Source organism: Falco rusticolus, chromosome 3, assembly GCF_015220075.1.
Source record: "Falco rusticolus isolate bFalRus1 chromosome 3, bFalRus1.pri, whole genome shotgun sequence".
NCBI lineage: Eukaryota > Metazoa > Chordata > Aves > Falconiformes > Falconidae > Falco > Falco rusticolus.
This window is the reverse complement of record NC_051189.1, coordinates 77,190,169-77,209,878: the sequence shown is the minus strand read 5'-3', so window position 1 is coordinate 77,209,878 and position 19,710 is coordinate 77,190,169. Positions and strand designations below refer to the sequence as shown.

General features: G+C 39.5%; 1 protein-coding gene across 3 annotated transcripts in view; it reads left to right on the top strand.

Moving 5' to 3' along the window:
- Positions 1–19,710, top strand: part of FHOD3 (formin homology 2 domain containing 3) — a 417,165-nt gene that overhangs the window by 59,878 nt on the left and 337,577 nt on the right. The gene's annotated exons all lie outside the window — the stretch shown is intronic.

Genomic DNA, 19,710 nt, shown 5'->3' with positions numbered 1-19,710 from the left:
CAGTTGGTTTAAAACAAAAATAAAAAATCCTATGTCCGTGTGCTATGATTGCCTGTCTTGTTTTCAACTTCTTCATAGTATAGATTCAGCACTGTAATGTGTTTTGCTTGTTTTTGGTCTTGCTTCAAGAGGTTGTAGCTGAAGCATTGAAATATATTTACCTTAAAAGGTAAAGAAGAAAGTAGAAGTTTTGTATTATTGCTATATGTATTATGCCACTGCTGTCGGAGGATTCATGCTTTAAATGTGACTAAAATTCTTTCCCCTGCCTCAAGAACGTGTTGTGAATTGGCCTTTCTGGAAATTTGAACTGAGCATAGGCAACCTACAGAATTCCTCGAATACCTCCCATTGACAGCAGTCTCTAGGCTGCCTCATGCAGGAGCAGATTATTCTCTATTACTGTTGACTTGAGGAAGTACAGCAGAGCAAGCCTGTGCATTAAGTATTAGAGGAGAAAGATGCTGCAAAGTCTAGGCTGATTTTATAAATGTGACTGAAATTAAGAACAGCTTGGAGAAGTTTGTTCTTGTTAGGTCTGGGAATATATTTGGCAAAACAGACTAGCTGCAGCAAGGCAAGGTTTCATATGTTTCCTGGATTGAGGTTTTATAAAAACTATTTTCATGTAATTTTTTTTTTTTTTTTTTGTCTAGAGTGCAGCCATAGAGGAATTGGAGCACAACAGGTACTGAGCTTCCACGCTTGGTTGCACTGTTGTTATCTGTTTGCCTTCAAGCTCACTGTGGGCAATTAGGCATATTATTGTACATGTATTTTAGTTGTTCCTGTATGAAAATGCGTTCCTTTGTCAGGTGCTGTTATTCTCTGGCAGCAGTGATGTCTTCAGCGGTAAGTAAGGAGGAAGCCAGGTTGCAGAACTTGAGTCCAGATTTCAAACATGTAGAGCAGAGGTGTGCTTGGATGTGGGCTTTTGGCTTGGTTTGTTATAGCAGAAAAGCCAAATGGAATATCTGATTCTGATTTCCAACCCACTGCTGCAGTTAAGAGTTTTAGGATAAGTTTTTGTATCAGCCCATCGCTTGATGTAATGTCACTTCTTTTCTCTTATTTTCTATTTCTTCATATCAAATATGTCTCATTTATTGGTATGAGGTAGTTTGAAAGAGTCAGGGATGCTCGGCAGTTCTCAGTACTGACCTTGTTTGGTGACCTGTGCCTGGCAGTTAAACTTGTCACAGAATAGGAGGCTTATTTCATTGGTACAGTGAATACTTTCCTTCACCTTGCATATACTTTCACATCAGCTGCCTGTTAATGTCTTTTTAGAAATATAAGAATTAGGTTATAGAGGATAAAAGATGTATTATATATTTGGAGTGGAAGCTAGGAGTTAGAGCAATCTGAGTTTGTGTTATGTGGAATAAAATGGTCTTGCTTTGGCTATGTTTTTTCAGTCTTCACAGTATCCTTGGAAAGCACTGTGGTTAGTTAGCAATGTTACTGATGCTTTCAAAGTTCCCAGCTGGTAGCCAGGACTGCTTTCTGGGAAGATGTGGTTTGTTCTGTAGCACGCTTGCCATACAGCCTCCTTGTGTTCAAGGTTTTACCTCGCTTTGAAGAGCTGAGAAGTGTAAAGAAATAGCTTTCCTGTAATAAACGCTGTCATTTGAAAGTTGGACCAACTTTCTTTTTTCCTTCTCCCTAGCATGTTGTACTTTTAAATTGTGGGAAATACACAAGTGTTTATGTTCAGATGTCCAGATAAATTTTTCCATCATTAGTGACTTCATATCTCTGGGGAATTCATTTGGCTTTAGTGTCAGAGGATGTATTGACTACAGGCCAATATTTTTAGGAGACTTGGGAAACTTTAGCAAGTCCCAACTCAAGTGGAGTGGGGTTTTTTTCGGTTTTAAGCAGAGCAGGGAAAGAATAGAGCTTAATAACTTGAGTGCAGAAGTTGTTAGTGGTATTTTCTACTCTATTGCTTATCAGTCGCTCTTAAGCATCTCACTCAGTGCATTAATGCTTATTTTTTCTTCTCAATTTGAGTTCTTGTCTTGTGTTCACACTTGGGACTTTCAGCATGGAGGAACAAATTCTCTTTTAAATACCACTCCTTTTCCTATTTTGTCTTGATCCTGATTAAGTTGTCAGGAATAATTTAAAACCACTTAAATTACCTTTTATACAAACTGCAATATTTTTAATGATTTTTTTATATATCAAAAGACTATTGCTAAAACCAGTTTTGTTCATAAAACATAACTAATTGAAAATTATAGACATACTTTTGTACATGTTGATGTTAAATTCCTTAGTGGAGGAAGATCAATCCTTAAATCACATAATGACAATTGGTTTTTCACCACAATCTGTCAAATTTGACTTTTTATTCAAATCAGATTTTTTGTGAGTTAATACCCTGTGGGAAAAGTCTTTCTTGTATTTTTGGCAGCTGTATGACTTCCCTTGCCTGTATTTAGTTGTGTCTTAATGTCATTTTAATTTGTATGTATTTAGCAATTACGGGGCTCAGCTGAAGCCTTGATAAAGTCCAGTGTAAATAAGGATGTAGCTTTACAGGGTGAATGCCAACAGTGCCAAAAACATTAGCCCCTGAAGCCAAATGGGAGGTTTTAATCAACTCTTTGACAGTGAAATTTTGAAGAACTTTAAAAGCCTCACTGTTTCTGGGTAGTGACTTTTGGTTTATTCGTTATGTCCTTGCTTGGACAGCTCTTTTTGCAGCTGCTGCTTCACTTGTCTGTTCATTGCTTCTTGGTAGTTTTCTCTCAAAAATCTCATGTAGTTTCTATGAGTAAAGGGATAATTTACTATGACATATCTATATGCAGTATTTAGCACAAGAGAGTCCGATGTTCTCTTTTAATTATGCCTGTGATGGGGAGTTGGGAGTGCTGCTGTCAATACCGAGAATGAGGTTTGGACAGGGACCTATGACCATGACTTAGAATGATTCTGCAAAAAGAAGCTTGACATAAGTTTCAGGTGTTAATACAATGCAATACAAGAAGAATGCAAATAATGAAGGTCGGTGGCAATTCTGAATACATGTATTGGCCTGGGATTGCTCAGAGTACTGTAGCTTGGAAGGTCAGCAAATATTGCAAGGTGTTTTTTTTTAATTTTACTTCTCATTTGTGTCAGTTTATTATTAAAAAAAACCCAAACAACAAAACAAACCACATACACCCAACCCTCAAGTAGTTATTTAAAATATTTTTGCATTATCTAATTTTGGTTTTGTATAGTTATAACTCCTTCTTGTATTGTGCATAGTTTTTCCTTTCTCTCTCTCCAGATTAAAAAAAAATATATAAAAATTGCATAGATACTTGTGCATTACATTTCATAGATTGATCCAGTGAGATCCCTAAACAGTTTGCAAGTATTTTATTGGAGGAATCTTGGTAAGCGTATATTATAGCTTCATTATTAGGCATTATAACCATTTTATAATCCTGTTTTATTGGCTTTTGCAGATGGGCAGTTGCAGATTTACCAGAGCACAGTGCTTAAGTGATCTACAGTGTGCCTACCCTTCCCCATCCTTCCATGGGTGATCAGCAGTGGATTATTCCCAAGTATGTGACATAATAGCAGCCATGCCACATGGCAGCTGTTTCTGGCCCATGCTATTAGGGCATCTGCTTTAACCAGCAGCGTTAGCACCATTAATACAACCTTTCCACGCAGCTGTCTGGATTGCCTCATTGACATCCTCTCGTTCTTGGTGTCTTTTATGAAACGTAGCCATAAATATCTTCTTGAGCTCCTTTTGTTCTGAGATACCTGAGGAAAGCTGTAAGCTAGATGTAACTAGGAGGCTAGTAGAAGCCAGCTGTTTTCATTTGTCCTGTAACGGCTGAAGTATGCAGCTAGTCCTTTTTTCCATGTACAGTTTTCCCTTCTGTTATCCATTGTGCCAACTTTGTTGCATGTATTACAGCAAATATGATTAGGTTCTGCAAATGTTTATTCATCTATTGAACCTGGTTGGACCTGTCCCTCCAGGTGCTTTAGATGCAAATTCCCCTCCAGTGGAACCACAGTACTTTCAAGAAGAGTCATGTCTTGAGTCTATAACTATATCTGACACTTTGTGCAGCAAAGTTAAGACACATGGACAGAAGTGGTGAAAAAACATGGTTTGTCCTCTTACAAGTATAGTATTGAAGTGTAGAAAAGCCAGTGTGATTTTGGTTAAGGGAATGTGAAATGGTGCTGTTTCATTCTCTGAGGACAGGGTTGCCTACAACCCATGCTATTGATAGTGTCTCAGTTGAGGTGCTTCTCCCTACAAATATCATTATCGTATTGTATCTGCCTGGTTTGCAGTGTACTGGCTGCATAGCCATGGGTGCCATGAAGCTCCTCCAGTTCATACTATAAAACTTTGTGATTTCTTTTTTTAAAAGGGAATAGCTTATTGAATTTTAAATAAAAAGCTTGGTAAGGGGCTTCTGAATAAACTAAGAGAAAGACTTTAATTAAAAAGCCTTCTTAAAGGAGGTTTAATTGTGGCACCGTGAGCTCTTCCTTTGGGCAAGTAGTGATTGGTATGTTCCACTGAAAGTCTCAAAGAGAGGTACTTTGGGTTGTTTGAAGGCCATTTTACAGTTTTCTGTTCAGCGTTAGGCATTCCTAATAGAAAACATTTTCAATTTGAGAGAGAGAACATGTGGAGAGCATTAGCAGTTCAGCAAAATGTGCAACCAATTCGAATTTAATTTAAGGGGAACAAAAAAGGTGCCTTGAGAATTTGTCGGAAGCGCTGTGGGTTTGCCTTCTTTGCACTAATGGTAACGAGAGAGAGAGGTGAGTTGAAATTGCTTTATCAAATATCTTCTCAGCATAATTGGGACAGAAAATTGATGGATTTAATGGTGTTGCATAGGGATCCTGCATGCATTACAGATTTGTAATGACAATATGCTTCCTATCTCTTGCTGTAACTTTGTAAAAGTCCTGGCTTAAATGAAGATAATAAACAACATGTTTATTAGATGTAAACTCCCATCACACAAATTGAAAAAATGTGAAAAGGAATGCCAGAGCTTGGGGGGATTTATTTTTCTTTTAAGGGTTAGGCTTTTTTTTAAATAAAATAATTTGAGTTCTAGTTAAGACAGTGCACGGTACTGGGGCCTGCTTCCAGATGTGATTAGAAATATCTGGTTCAGCTCTCTTTCAATTTGAGTGAAACATGAAATAGCTGCAAAGGCTATGATAAAAATACCTTTTTCAGGTTTTTAGGATTATTTAAACTTTCTTTCCTGAGAACATGGACTGCAGATGCTCTAAGTAAAAATCCCCTAGTTCCCAGATCAGATTGCTTTGTGAAAAATCTATCGATGTAATGAACTTGTGGCTTTGCTCTAATAACATACACCTCTTTAAACTGAAATGTTAGACTTCTGTTGTATTCCTTGTGCATGGTTTTAGTTGGCCTCCTTTGTGAGGATGAACTGCACAGTACTTCCCCATAACCTGTGACTTGACTTTCGTATGTCACCTCAAGAAACCTCTTGGCTGGTCCCGTAGGATTTCAGAAGGTGTTTTTCAACAAAGCGGGGAAATTTCCAAGATTTGTCTCTGCATGTTTCGTTTAAATGAAATCCTTAAAATAGGCTCTGCAGCAAGAACCAAGAAGCTGTAGAGTAGATAAAACCTCCATTAGCAGTGGGTTCTTGCTTTAAAGCAGTGGATTCCTGCTTTAAAGGGGCTTGTTCCAAGTTTGAAAGGACTGCTGTAGAGTGTGCTAGTGGGATGCTTTTCTCATCTGGGGAAGCTTTGTGTTAAAATGTGAAAGCTTATCTGACTGGACTCACACCGGGAAATACTGCAGAGATCTCATGAAATGTCTTTGAACTGGGATATCTTCTTTCTGACTTTTTTTTTTTCTCCCCTGACAGCTTAGATTTCCATAATAATTCCGTTTTCTTACAATGTGTAAAAATTTGCAAGGGAGAAGGATCTAATTTTAACTCTTAAAACATAGTGAGATTAAAAGCAAATCTTGTTTGAGGATTTCTCTTTCTTTATTTATAATCATCTTCAGTGGTACCTCAAAAGAAACCATCTCCTTATAAATTCAGAAAGGAAAATAAGTGGATTTGCTTCCTACCCCCCAACACAAGCCTGTTTAGACTTGTTTCAGATGGTTTTTTTAAAAATTAAAAATATTACTGATATGTGGTATTTTTTAAAAGTGGATTTTTTTCATGCAGTCTAAACATTTTTTGAAGATTAAAAAATTCTAACAGAACGCAATACTGCTTTTACTCTTTGCAACACAGTCTCCCCAGTGCTTTGAAAGTACAGTACATCTGCTGATAAGTAAAATCTCACAAAAAAAAGACTACTAAGTTAACTAGTGATTAACTTGAAATTACTGGAGTATACTGCAATTGAAGTTTCTAAAATTCCATGTCTAGAAGAGTCATGTTGCTATTTTTAGGCCTAGATTTACCACCTTTTTGTAATCTAAAGAGAAAAAGACATTGTAAATTTAACCTCTGAGATGAGTGAGAAGAATTTTGTAACATTTTAAACTGTTTGTGACTGCTCATATGGACCCCACTGGAAATAACTTGTCACAGTAGTAGTATCTACTACAATGAGGTGTTTGTGGATTTGGTAGGGGTTTTGGTGTTCAGTGTTTTTTTGTTTGTTGTTTTTTGTTGATGTGCTCTTTTTTGGTTGTTTGTTTTTGTTTTTGTGGGGTGTTGGTTTTTAGAAAAAAACAGCAAAGAATTATTTTTATGGATTATTTTGGCATTTTTTTAACTACTTCCATGTTGTTCAATTAGATTTTGAGAAATACTTGCCCAATAAATAAATGAGTGCACCCTAGGAATTGGCTCTAACATTCCTGTTGCAGTTCTAGAGGAGTTGTTGCAAAGGCCCAAGGCTGGTCCTTTGTGAACTGTGGGAACTCTTCAAGGTTAAATATTTCATGAACTCTGCATGTTTCTGTGGTGGGCAGGGGGGATTTGGAGGACTACTGCATCAATTTCAGAGCTGCAAAACTCCATGATCAAGGCAATCTCATCGTCTTGTTCTGCTACTGGTGATGCTGTGTAACTGGGTTTTTGCAGGTTCATTTGAGATGCAAAACTCTCCTTCAGCACCGCTTATACTTGGTGTGGCCTTTCCACCAGGGTTGTCTGGGCATTGGTCTTTTCCAAATCACAGCTCGTGACTGTTATGTCACTTGGCTGTGGCTTGCTAAGAGGTGGCTGTAGCCATCCTGCTAAGGTAGAAATCTACAGAAATGGTTACTGCTGTATAGCTAGTTGTGAATGTGACAAACTTCTTTCACTTCATTGTTAACAATCCCCAGATTTTCAAAGGGATATCCTAAATTTCATTAAGTGTAGGAGTTTTTGTGTTTTTCTTAAATATAAAATAAAATAACAAATGTCATGCAACCTCTTACATCAATAGCTGTCATTAGTTTTCATGTAGTTTCCCTTTTTAGCCATTTGCACTTCCTGCTTTGTGTGTATTGATAGACAAAGTGGTTTGTACTCTTATGGTCAGTGTTCAGACTGTTGAACTTATTTTTCTGTAGACTGAAGCACAGCATGGTCAAGCTCTTAACTAGGGAAAAAAAGTTAAGTTCATATTAAGTAGCTTCAAATAAATTAGTGTTACACTCTGAAGAGAACGGAGTATTTTTTTTCCTGCCTCCACCTAAACCTGTTCTATACAGGTGATATAAACCAAACAAATGATTTGGGTTCAGATTAGTTCTCTTGAAACCATGCACCACTCAGGCCTGTTTTAAGCTTTACCTAACAAAACTTCTTTGACTGAAACAGAATTAAGCACCTAAACTATGGAAGAGAAATTAGGAACTGCTGCTTAAAAACTATAGGTTTGGAATAGAAAGTGTTGGTATTTCTTTGGAATGTTGTTTTAATCCCTGCCACTGATTTAGCCTTGTTTGTAAGGAAGGTGGAGGGATGCTGATTTTGCTCAAGTGGAATTAGGGTAAATATAGTTCCTACCTCCCCGAGATGTTCTGTATGGACAAACTTTGCTTTGATTTATGAACAGTCTCTAAGCATGTATATGAAAGACTGCATTACCATTAAATATATAGTTTTTTGTGTAATAGCTTGTATGTTTAGAAATGTGACATTCTTTATCTTGCTCAATTGTATTTAGCTCTGGATTTCTGAAATTTAAGGAGCTGCATAATGATCCTGAAATTGGCTGCAGTGCAAGTTGTGCCTCTCACCAGAATTTTTGGGTAGAAAAAGAACTGGATTAGTGACATTTAATTTTCTATAATGTACTTCTAATGTAGTAAAAGAGAAGAGGTGATGTTAGCTCATAAAGCAAGGAATTGTGCTACTATGGAAAGAAGGCTTCTCTTCAGAATGAATCTATTACATCTGATGCTTCTGAGTGGAAGCCCTGCAAAAGGGAAGAGTTTTAGCATAAGGAAAATCTGTATACTCTGTTTAGTACTAACAAAATAGTAAATGGAAACCTCTACGTGTCTAGAGAATGTCTGGGGTGATTGCTGATTTCCCCCTCCCCCCATTACTGGAGGAGCAACTGTGGAATAAATAGGGAAACATTTCTTCTTCATTGTATTCTCTCCGGCATGGTGGGTTTTTCCCATCCATTGCATGTCTGATTTCTGCTCTCTGATGGGTAGTTCTGATCTCTTAGTTGACTGTCATGTACCACAGATGAATGTATGCTGTCCAGAGTGCCTTATGAGGATCTATTTTTGATTAGGTTAAAATAAAGCATATATGCATATTATTCAAATGCAAGGTCAGGAGATGCATGTTTGAACATTATTAGTCTGCTTCAGTCTGCTTATCTTGAAAAATGGTGAGCAAAATGTGCATACTCATGGCCAACTATGCTTCAAATGCATGCTGCTTGCTAACTTTTTGTGAGCTCTCAGCAAGGCCAAGTCTATGGTTTTCATCTTTTCAGACAAAGTCTATGTAGTTTCAGTCCTTATAGGTATTGAAAGGATTAAGTTTTGTTACCAACTCAAGGTCATACAGTGGAAAGCGATACAAAATATGTGTGGTTTCATAACACTGGACTGATTTTTTTTTTTTTTTCATCTGGTTTATTAACTCTCTTCACTGTGATAGGTAGTGTTAAATGCACTATCTCTTAATTGAACAGTCAAGAAATAATTGTGCTCTTTTAAGTTTTCATCGTAGTATTCAAATGTGCTATTCTTGCTTTGCCTTCAGTTATGCTATTCCCCTCTCATTTATATAATATTCATCCTTTTCATGTGCAACTGCTTTTATTTCTGTAGAAATTAAGATTATTGAATTCGTAAATTGGGTGCCTCTCAATTTATTTATTTCTTGAAAGAAATAGTCCAAAGACTGGGGACCTTTATTTAAATAGGTGTCACGGTTCCCTGCTGTAACACATGTTGTCTTCTGTGAGATTTTACAATGAAGTATCCGCCAAATCCACCCAGTGTCAAGAAGAAAATATGTACTGTAATGCGAAATATTGCAATAGTACCTTTGGAAGCATTTAAATGAAATGCTCATCTCTGGCTTAAAATGTGCCATGGTCAGATGTGGTCATCAGTGGTGGAAGAATCCCATCACTCATCATTATGGTTTTGTACTTGTATGAGCTTGATGGAAACTGAGGACATCATTGTACCCCTTTCTGGAAAGGGGAGAGAGGTATAGGATTGTTTGGGTATTGGTGATATCATAAGCACTATTAAATACTATGTAATGCAGAAGGCTTCCGTTTTCACAGTTTTTCATGTCTTCATGTTATTTTTAATCATGAGCTTCTCTTTTCTGTGTTTTCCTTTGTTTTTTGGAGGGTTTTTTTTGGTGTGTGGTGTTTTGTCTTTTTTTTTTTTTTTTTATGCACAGCATTTGTATTGTAATGATAATAGTTCCTGGTAGTCCCTTCCCCCCCCCCCCCCCCCCCCCCCCCCCGCCCCCCCGCTTAAGACTTAACAAAGCATATAAAAATTTAGCTCCAAACAGATAAAGTTACAATCTGTTAATTTAAAACCTCAGCAGAAGTTCCCGTGGCTGAGCAGCATGCTACTGACAGTGGTAGGACGTTATGAGCCATGTCAATGCATACTTAGCAGTTTAAGATGAGTCTGGTATGTATGAAGTTATATATCAGGTTTCTTTTGACCTTTCAGACATTAAATATTTAGCTCTGGTCTTAGTATTAAGGCATGAAGAGGAGTGTGTTGGTAAATTGTGTCCTTAAAAAAATAAATATAATAAAACCTGCTTCTGTGGGTTTATGTCTCCCCGTGACTGTTGACTAGGATTACACTTCAGCTTTAAGGGCCAGATGTAACCTCAGAATGTCTAAATCTGGCGTATCAAGTGAACTTGTTGCTGTGCTGAGGAGGAAAATATAAATGTTGGATGTGTTCCTTGCTTCTTCCATAATCCTAAATTTAAAGTTCACTGGCCATTTAAGAGCCTGTTCAGCACCACATGCCACTGGAGAGGTTTGCTTACCATTTGACTTCGTGTGAAACAGGGACAGCTGAGTGTGGAAAGCTCCTCGGCAGGTTGGGCCTGGGAGGCGGGGGCCTGGGACTGGTCTCACCCATGTCTGAGGGCTGGGGTTTTCCTCAGCCCTTGTAGCCTTAGCGCTTATTCTGCAGGGTGTGGGGGCATGGGAAGCGGTTCCAAGGAGGGAACGATGGTGATGATGCTGGTGAGATTGCAGCCAGCTGTCATTGCTTTTCTGCCTCTTGATGCTTAGAGGTGCATGCATATTCCTCTGTAACTGCATCAGGAGGCTTCCCTACTTTTTTTTTCCTTTTTGTTTTTGTTTTTTGTTTGTTTGGGTTTTTTTTTGCTTTCATCCTGAAATGCTTGGTATTGCACTGTGGAAAAAACTTGCTGTAGAAAATTTGGATATTTGGTCCAGCATCATACGTAAACTAACCTTAAAAACTTTGTTAAAGCTCTCACAAAGGTATTCTGCCATATGATGTTCACTTCAACGATAGTATGTTGAAAAGTATTAATTTTAATTAATCCAAATATATTAAAATTCCCATTACAAATATTTGAGATCCAAAAAGAATGGGTGAGGAAATAAAAACCTCCCTGTATCTTTGCCAGAATAGCCAGGTACTGCTGTAATACTTGCAGAGGTGGTGTACCCTGGGAAAGGGGAGCCACAGGGATGCTCTGAACAGCTCTCTAAAGCCCTGTGTGTGAACACATGCTGTGCTTTTGTCCAAAGATTAGTACAAGCAATGAGTACACAAGCACCTGTGCTTACCCTAGATAATACATGGGAGCACTCTGGTAGCAGTGACCGGGTCTCCTGGGTTTTCAGTCCAAGGGTACTGGTCTGCACATTAATGTCACTGTGGTCTTCCTGTTATGTATGTGTATCTGTACTTCAGGTGTTGGGTGTGGTTTTGTGTTCTGTGTGTTGCATGTTTTGGACTCTTTAGTCAACATTCAGTCATTTAAATGCATTTACTAGAATTTAGGGGGAGTTTTCCTAACCTAACAGCTATGAGGTTGAATCTTTTGGTTTTAAAGCCAGTAAAATACATATAATATGGTACCAACTAACAGGACCTAGAGGACAGTCTGTGAGCTCACAGTACCTGTTTGACTAGCTGCCTGTTACACTGGAGTGCTGGGTACCATTTCCAGCTGGCCGTTGGGGATGCTTGTTGGGGAGGCAGGAAGTGTGAGCAATCCAAACACAGAAATGTCTAAACAGTTCCTAAATTTCTCTGTAGAAAAAACCAAAACAAAATGCCAAACAGAAAAGTGCATGCGATGCAGAACAAGGATTTTTGTAATTGCAACCCTTATTCTTATGCTTACAAAAAACCCCAACAAACAAACAAACAAAAAACCCCACAAAAATCAAACCAGAAAAAAAAGCCACCCCCCCACCCCACCCCACCCCCTCAGGAAACCCAAAACCCCAAACCACCCCACCAAAACACCCAAAACCAAAAAGCAAAATCCCCCCAAACCAAAAAACCAAACCCAACAACAAGAAGACAGCATGGACTTAGCTCCTTCCTTTTTTCTGCTTTCCTCTGTTGCAGGCCTAATTCAGCTGACAGGGAGCTTCATGGCACTGATCATAGTTCTTTTCCATATTGCTTGAGTTGCTCTTAACTATGGTGCATGTAGGGAAATAACTTTGTCTTTAGGTGAAGCTTTACTTCTGTACCATTGCCACGAGTCCTCTTCTTGTCAGCCTCCCAGTCATGCCCGGCATGCAGCTTGTCGGCTGTCTTAGCCACCAGGCTCCTTCTGTCATCAGTGAGCAGTCTGTGCAGAGGGCACTCCAGAGCATCTCAGTTATGTTCCTGCCCTGAATTGCTCTTGTTCCATTGACCATAAAGGGAACAGCTTAGGGAGAGGAACTGCCTGGCTGAGAGGTACATGTATTCTGCGTTGTCCCTTTCTGGTTCCTGTCTTCAGAGTCCTGACAGTCATTCTTGGATGACAGCAGCTTCTAGTGAAACCTGGTTCTTTGCCAAGCTCTGAAAATAGTTGCACTGATTTCTTTTTTCCCTAGTTTCTATCAGGATCTAATGCGTAATTTGTATATGTAAATTTATTTGTTGGAATAACTCCCATGAAGTTATGATGGAATGAATTTTGGTAAGAGCAAGTAAAATTCAGGGTTTCAAGCTATGAATTACCTTCATTGGCTCTAAAGCCCATCATAGGGATAGAAGCAAATGGAGACTGTGTTTGCTCTGTGGTTGTGCCCAAGTGCTTTGCTAGGACTAAGGCAGAAATTCTGGATGTTAGAGCACAAGACTTTCTGGGCCAATCCTCATCTCCCAGAAGATGGCTTGGGGTGAGAGTTGGTCCATTCTACCTTTGTGGGGCATGGGTCTTACACCCAAATGAGATGGTGCTTTTTGATAATTTGTACCAGCCTGATTCCAGGAGGTCAGATGTGTGGGAGCATCCCTTCCCCAGAGAAGGGAAAGTTACAGCTTTACTCTAGCTCCCAGCACGGTGTTTCTGACAATACCTCCCTCAGAGAAAGCAAGCTGCTCCCTGTGTTGCAGAACCTGGTGTGTTACATGCGGAGCTACAAACCCTGAAGAGTGCCTCTCCTGTTGCGGCTGTTTACGTTTTTGTATTGCCTTACCTTCTTCTAAGCCTGATGCCCTGCGGCCAGCGGTTTCCAGAGATGGCTGCTGCCTGTGCCACCTGTTGACAGATGGGCTGGGGCAGGCAGGCAGGCAGCCCAGGCGCTGCCCATGCGAGCTCTCGCCCATCCCTCCCTTTGAGATTCAGATCAGCTATACCGTGGCATTAAACTCCCAGCTGGAAAGATCTTTTCCATGTTTCCTATGAGTAACAAGTCAAAGGAGGACAGAGTCATTTCATGGGCTGTACCTGTGCTCTCCCTGCCAACAAAACAAGGGATTGTTTTCAGGGCAGCTGCACATCCTGGGCATTTAAATGCAATACTTTATTGAAGGTGGCTGTGGCACCTGTCAGTGTTCGCCCCTTTGATGCTGGCTTCTTGGTAGCTAGTGAAATTTTGACTTTCACCTATCAATACTGCCTTCGTTGTGTGATACCACAGCCAGCAGTACAGCAACCTAAGTATGTCCCAGTGACCTCATCGTATCTCTTGGGGTTTTGTACCGCTATTCTTTGCGTGCTTGTGCATGCACAAAAAAGTTGCTTTTAATTTTTCTCTTGCCTCGTTCATAGTATGTGAAGTGTATTACAGCCTTATTGTTTCTTATCAAGGATCACTTGTTTTCTCTACGAATAAAAGCAGTGGTATAGTTTGGAAAAAGAGCTTGAATTCCTATTTGCCCACCCTTTCTTTTCATTAATTCCTTGGGGTTAAGTAGCATCAAAATTATGCAGGGTAACACTTTTGTCAACCTCTAATTGCTGAATAAAGTAGCTGTTACAAATGGAGTACTTGCTTGCAGAAGTGTGTTTGTAATTTCGGAGCACCATATCTGATTCAGCTATTATTTTCATCATAGAATCATTGAAACATTACTCCTGGAAGAGACCTTTGAGACCATTAAGTCCAACTGTTAACCCAGGAATATTCTTGGCTGAGGTAAACTGGTGTAGGTCACTCCAGTATTCACTGCTTTTTCTGTCCAGCAGTGGTCTGGGCAGCCATGTCTGTCTCTTGCTGTCATTTTAGCACTTTTTTTGGTAATCCCATGGTCCGCAGAGAGAAGTGTGTGTGTGCAACTGAAAACCTGGCTTCTTCCCTCTGAACCAGTCTCCCAAGCCACTGCCTCTTGGCTGATAAAGTAGGTAGCTTGCTTGTGGATTTCAGTGGTTTTAATCAAACTGAACAAAACACACACACTGGGGAACAAGGTGATATTCATATTCTTCTGTGGATTCCTCAAATGTGTAGCAGGTGACTGGATCAGTTCGTTCTTTCTGAGGTACTAGGGATTATGTTTTCAGGCTCACTTCCTTGACAATCTTGGTCAAACAGGAGGCAATTAAATTTCTTGGAAGAACGGGTACCCTTAAGGATGGGAATTTCTTTTCCATTTTGACTCAGAAGACTTCTATTAAGGACCTGTTAGTGACTAGCCCAGTTTTCTCAGTCTTGTTTACTATTCCACGCTCTCTTGAATGAGGTAACTGCCTGATATTTTGCCTGCTCATAGTTGCACAGGTAGGAAGGCTGTGGTGTGCTGCTTATGTTCACAAAGAATGAAAGGACGCCTCTGGGCACCTGCAAAAGAAATGCTGATTATTTAGACACTTGGCTCTCTGCTTCTAGTTCTAGCAAATTCGAGCCTGGATTTCCCTACTCCCCCATCCCTTTCTCTAAGTATACTTTCTCTCTGATTACTCCTGAAATCTATTATACCTTTCCTTTTGGCACCTCAATCGCATGCGCAGTGGGAAGAGTCTTAGTGTCTCTTTCTTGCCTGGTGGCTAGTGTGCAGGTAGAAAGCAGGGAGTCTATGGGCAAGATCTGTGGGAGCATTCTTTGGTAGGAAGTGAAATAAAAGCATGAAAATGTATGCTGTTTTCTAAAAGGAAAATAAATGAAACCACTTCCTAATCCCTAGCAAAAAGCAGAAAGAATAATAATCTATGCAACCCTTGCAGTAAGGGTTTGCAGATTTGGAAAAATAATCAGGTAATAATTTACTGAGAAATAACTCTGAGCATCCTTAGGAAACAGCTGTTCGTAGGAAAGGTGTGTAGACATTGTCTTGCTATTGTGTTTTAATGAAATACAGACTTGCAAAACACATATGGCCAATAGTTACAGTGCAAATAACTGCAGAGCTAATTTGTTATCTTCCATGATCAAAAGAAACTATGAAGGTGATTGCTTTATTTTGTAGAACATTATTTTACATAAATTATTTATATTATTCCCAGTGGATAACTTTTGAAAGATTTTCATCTTCCCTCTTACAAAGAGTGGGCAAGCATGAAGCGAATCACAAATGGGCTGTATAACAAAATGGCCTTGCTGGATCAGATCAAAGGTCCATCTAGGCAAGTTCCCTCATCCTCCCCACTTCCTTCTTCAATAGCTGATAACAGTTGCTGAAGTGAAAAATATAAAGAAGAGAGCAAGTATTTCATTCACCAGTGTTTCCCAGCCTCTGGCAGTTTGGTGCTTCAGGGGTTTCAAGGTGGTGTCTTCACAGCTGGTCACCCTCTGTGTGGTGTGGGTTTTTTTTTTGGTTTTATTTTCCTTTTTTTTTTTTTTTTTTTTTCCTGGAAACATGCCCAGCTGCTCTTCAGACACACTTCAAAATCTAGTGTATAGAAAATATCACAGGTATGAGTTCCAGCTGTTCAACTTCATCTGAGTGAGGGAGTGGCTCTTTTTGGTTCTTTTAGACTTGAAACTTTAATTAGATAACCTGTAGCTGTATTGGAAAAGGAATTCCCAGTTAACCTTTAGCTTTCTGCTGAAAGCTCAGTAACAGTCTCAGTTTCCCTCCCACCCTCTCCCCAGGTCACGTCTTTACAAGGTGGAAATCCCTGTAAAGGATTTATGAATGACCTAGGTGGCCATTTCTCCAGTGGAATATGGACTGTCTTCTCTGTGTGATGCTTCCTTAAAACACTTCAACAGTTATTTGGCATTAATCAACCTTGTCATAGTTCTATCTTTTTTAGTTCTGCTATGTACAGTGTTTGAGACTGGGGATCTCAAATGTACTGACTACTGAAAATGTGGGTACCTAATTTCTTTAAACAGTGTTGTAATGATGCTTTCTGCTTTGTTTTGTATTCCTTTTAAAATAATTCCCAGGATTACTTTGCTTTGGAGAAGTTAAAAAGCAGAATTGCTACAGAACTGGTATTATCTAAGCACCTTCCGAGTGATAAAATTAAATTCAAGGGCATAATTATATGGAAGGTTTGGGCAATTAAAAAAAAAATAAAATAGTGTAACACTTCTGTGCTGAGTTTCATGTAATTTTTATCTTCCAGTCAGTCAGTATTGGATGCTCTTTTGGCAGTTCATAGTTGAAACTCCTCTCACCTACTTCGAGTGACTGAGAATGAACAAACTTTGCTCCCTTTGATTAGCACAGGCCCATGCATCAGTTCAGTTAGCTAGACTCCGAATTAATTTTTTTAAAGTATAAATTGGATGTAATTTTGGCTTTGGACTTTCTGAGGGGTTAATGAAGGTCTGAGTTTGCCCCAATACACCTGTTCTGATGTGAAAACAAAGGTGTAAACTGATGCATTAGGTGTATTGAAGGAGCCAGAACTAACCCTTATGTTCATTGTGCCAGGGTGGGCTTGTCTTAACCGGAATGTGATTAATCATCACACATCTGTTTTCCATTCTAATCAAAATGTAAATAATACTTCTTCCTGTTTGTTCATCATCACTGTTTTTTCATGGATCCGTAACAGACTCAAGAAAAAAGTTTGGTATATTTAGATAAAAAGTGAGATAGTTTTTCTTCTCCTCAGTAAAATTACTTAAAATGACCAGTAAATCTTAATTAAGTAATAATGACTATAATTTGACAGAAAACACATCTTTGCTATGTGAGCTCATTACCTTATCAGAAATAACACCACTCCTCTGTTGCTACACTTTCCCCACCTCTTGCTGAACTGCTGCAGATGCAGCACTTGCCGGAATGATTTTCTCCTCTTACAGTGGTAAATTCATATGGCCTGAATGCAAGAATTTTCTGCAGACATTTGCTGAGGAGGTTTTTGTGTTTGGAAAGGTCCAGAAGTTTTGTGAGCCCGATGATGACCTTTAATAATTAGGGTTTTAAGAAGTTTCAGGGTGGTGTTCCAACCACTAGTGTTGTGGCTTGTGCACATATGAGGAGGAAAATGAAATACTGTAACAGCTGTCCACTTTGTGGTCAGTTTGATACTTTGGGCAAGCTGAAGGACGCTGTCTGTTAAGATTAGCTAAATTCAGGGTATAGTTTCTAAGGGGAACATGCTAAGTGCTGCTTCCTGCCCCTCCACTGCGTTTCACCATCCCCTCAGCCCCTGGGAGCCTGTGCTGGGCTGTGCTTCCTGCTGAATCACCAGTCCTGGGATTAACTGCAGTCTCTGCACTGGCACAGGGGGGAGATGGACTTCAAGCACAGGTGGCTTGAGTCATTCGATGTGCAGAGCAGCCATCCCCCTCCTGCAGCTGTCGCTGGCACGGTTGTGGAGGTGAAAAGGGACAGCCTGAGAAACAGAGGGCAACAGCATTTTAGTGCTGGAGAAAGCTTGTCTCATGGTCACACCAGTAGCTCATCTGCAGTTTTTGGCAGTGCATGGAGTGGGAATGGGACTGCTTTGATGGTAGTTTGTCATGCTTGCCACTGGTGTGCACAGAGGGGCTGGCTCCATCCCTGCACCTCTCTCCTTTCCTGGCTTTGCTTTTGGCTAGAATTAGCTTTGCTTGTCGCTTGCTGAAATACTTGATTGGTTTCCCCTAGATGGCATAGATGATATAAATAACTAATATCTGTCTTATGGGAACTTAAAATCATAGAATCGTGGAAGGGTTTGGGTTGGAAGGGATCTGTAAAGATCATCTGGTCAAACTCCCCTGGTGTTGGCAGGGATATCTTTCATTAGATCACTTTGCTCAAAGCTCTGTCCAACACGTCTGTGAATGCTTCCAGTGTTGAGGCGTTGAAAGTGATGACTTGATATGTCAAGAGCTTAATCACACCACCTGGAGAGTTTTTGTGTGGACTTTAAAGGCATTTGTGATTAGGTAGGGACCCCACTTCCATGAGGTTTTGTTGATGTCACTGTTGGGATTAAGAGGTCAGATACATCTGGAGATGCCAAAGCCTTTTGATCAGACCCTGAAGGTGATAGACTGGTCTGTATGAAGAGTCCGTATGTAATGGAAGAGCTGAAAAGAGAAGGCATGTCTTCTCTGCTATCCTCTGAGGAAGTTCTGCTTTCCATAAAAAAAAATACCTTGTTTGTAGGCCTGTGGCCCAACTCTGGGCAGTGTTGCCAGCAGTGCAATGTTTGATTACGCTGGATCTCTCTGGCTTAAGCTGCAAGATGAATGCAGTGTTCATAAGGAGTCCTGAAAACAGCTGTATTAAAACACAGAAAATCTCCTCTCCTTTTTAGAAAAAGGAGAACTATTTTTAAAGAAAAAATGTACTGGTGCTAAAAGACATTGTATACACTCCTCAATTTTAACCACAAAAGATCAGCTTCCTGTTTTGAGAAATTACATCTTTTTCAGGTAGATGCTAAACATAGGAGGAGTAAGAAAAAGCAGTCTGCGTCACCTGTGCAAAAATGCTCGGTTGAGAGAAATTTTTCCTTGTCCTGCTTTATCCAAAACATTTTAAATCTCCTGATGTCTTTCTCCTCCTGTTATTCAGAGAATGAACAGATTTTTCCCAAGTTTCCAGTCTGAAACAGTTGCATTAATTTCTGTTGAAGCTCTAGGTGTTTCGCCTGTCTGAAAATCGGTCCCTTGATTTGTCAAATATTGATGTTTTCAAGATTATTGCTTTTTTTTTCCTTTCTGCTTTGCAGTTTCCTAGAGCTGTGCACTTCAGTCATTGGTACTTGTTCACCAGCAGGCAACATGCTGATGACTTCAGTTTTATTACTTAGTTGCTTGGTAATTGTGAGTTTCCATTTGAAGTTGGTTGAAAATCCTAAAGCTGCACAGTCTGTTTTCATGTGTAAATCTGTCCCACAATGGCACAGAAAAGTATCGGGGTGTTGAGGGCAATTACTGGTGAGCGGGGAGGGCACCTGATACAGCCTGTATGCAGAGGAGATCAGTTCACTGTGGAAACTCACAAAAAGTGTCTGCAAATCTGTTACATATATCAGAAATATAAAGCTACTCAGGAGGTATAAGCTTTGCTTTCCACAAGAAAAAAAGAATCCTCCACAGCTATAGTTTTTATGCATGAGGGCGTTTATGGATATTAATTTAAAAACTCATGCATGTTTGCAAAACTGTGTGCTATAAAGAATGTGCTCTGGGAAATCAGTGGTATTTTTGCACTGTTCTGTATTAAAGTTAGTTTACTACATCACATCTAGTAAAAATCACTTTAGACAAGTATTTCTTTTCTGATAGTCTGTATGCAGGGGTTTAAGACTGGAAAGGGCATCCTCTGACAGTAGTCCTCTGCTATTAGGCATTACATAATCCCCTCTATAAACTTGCTACCTAATATACATGAACATAGCAACAGCCCCTTTTTTGCTTTCAGCTGCTTTTACA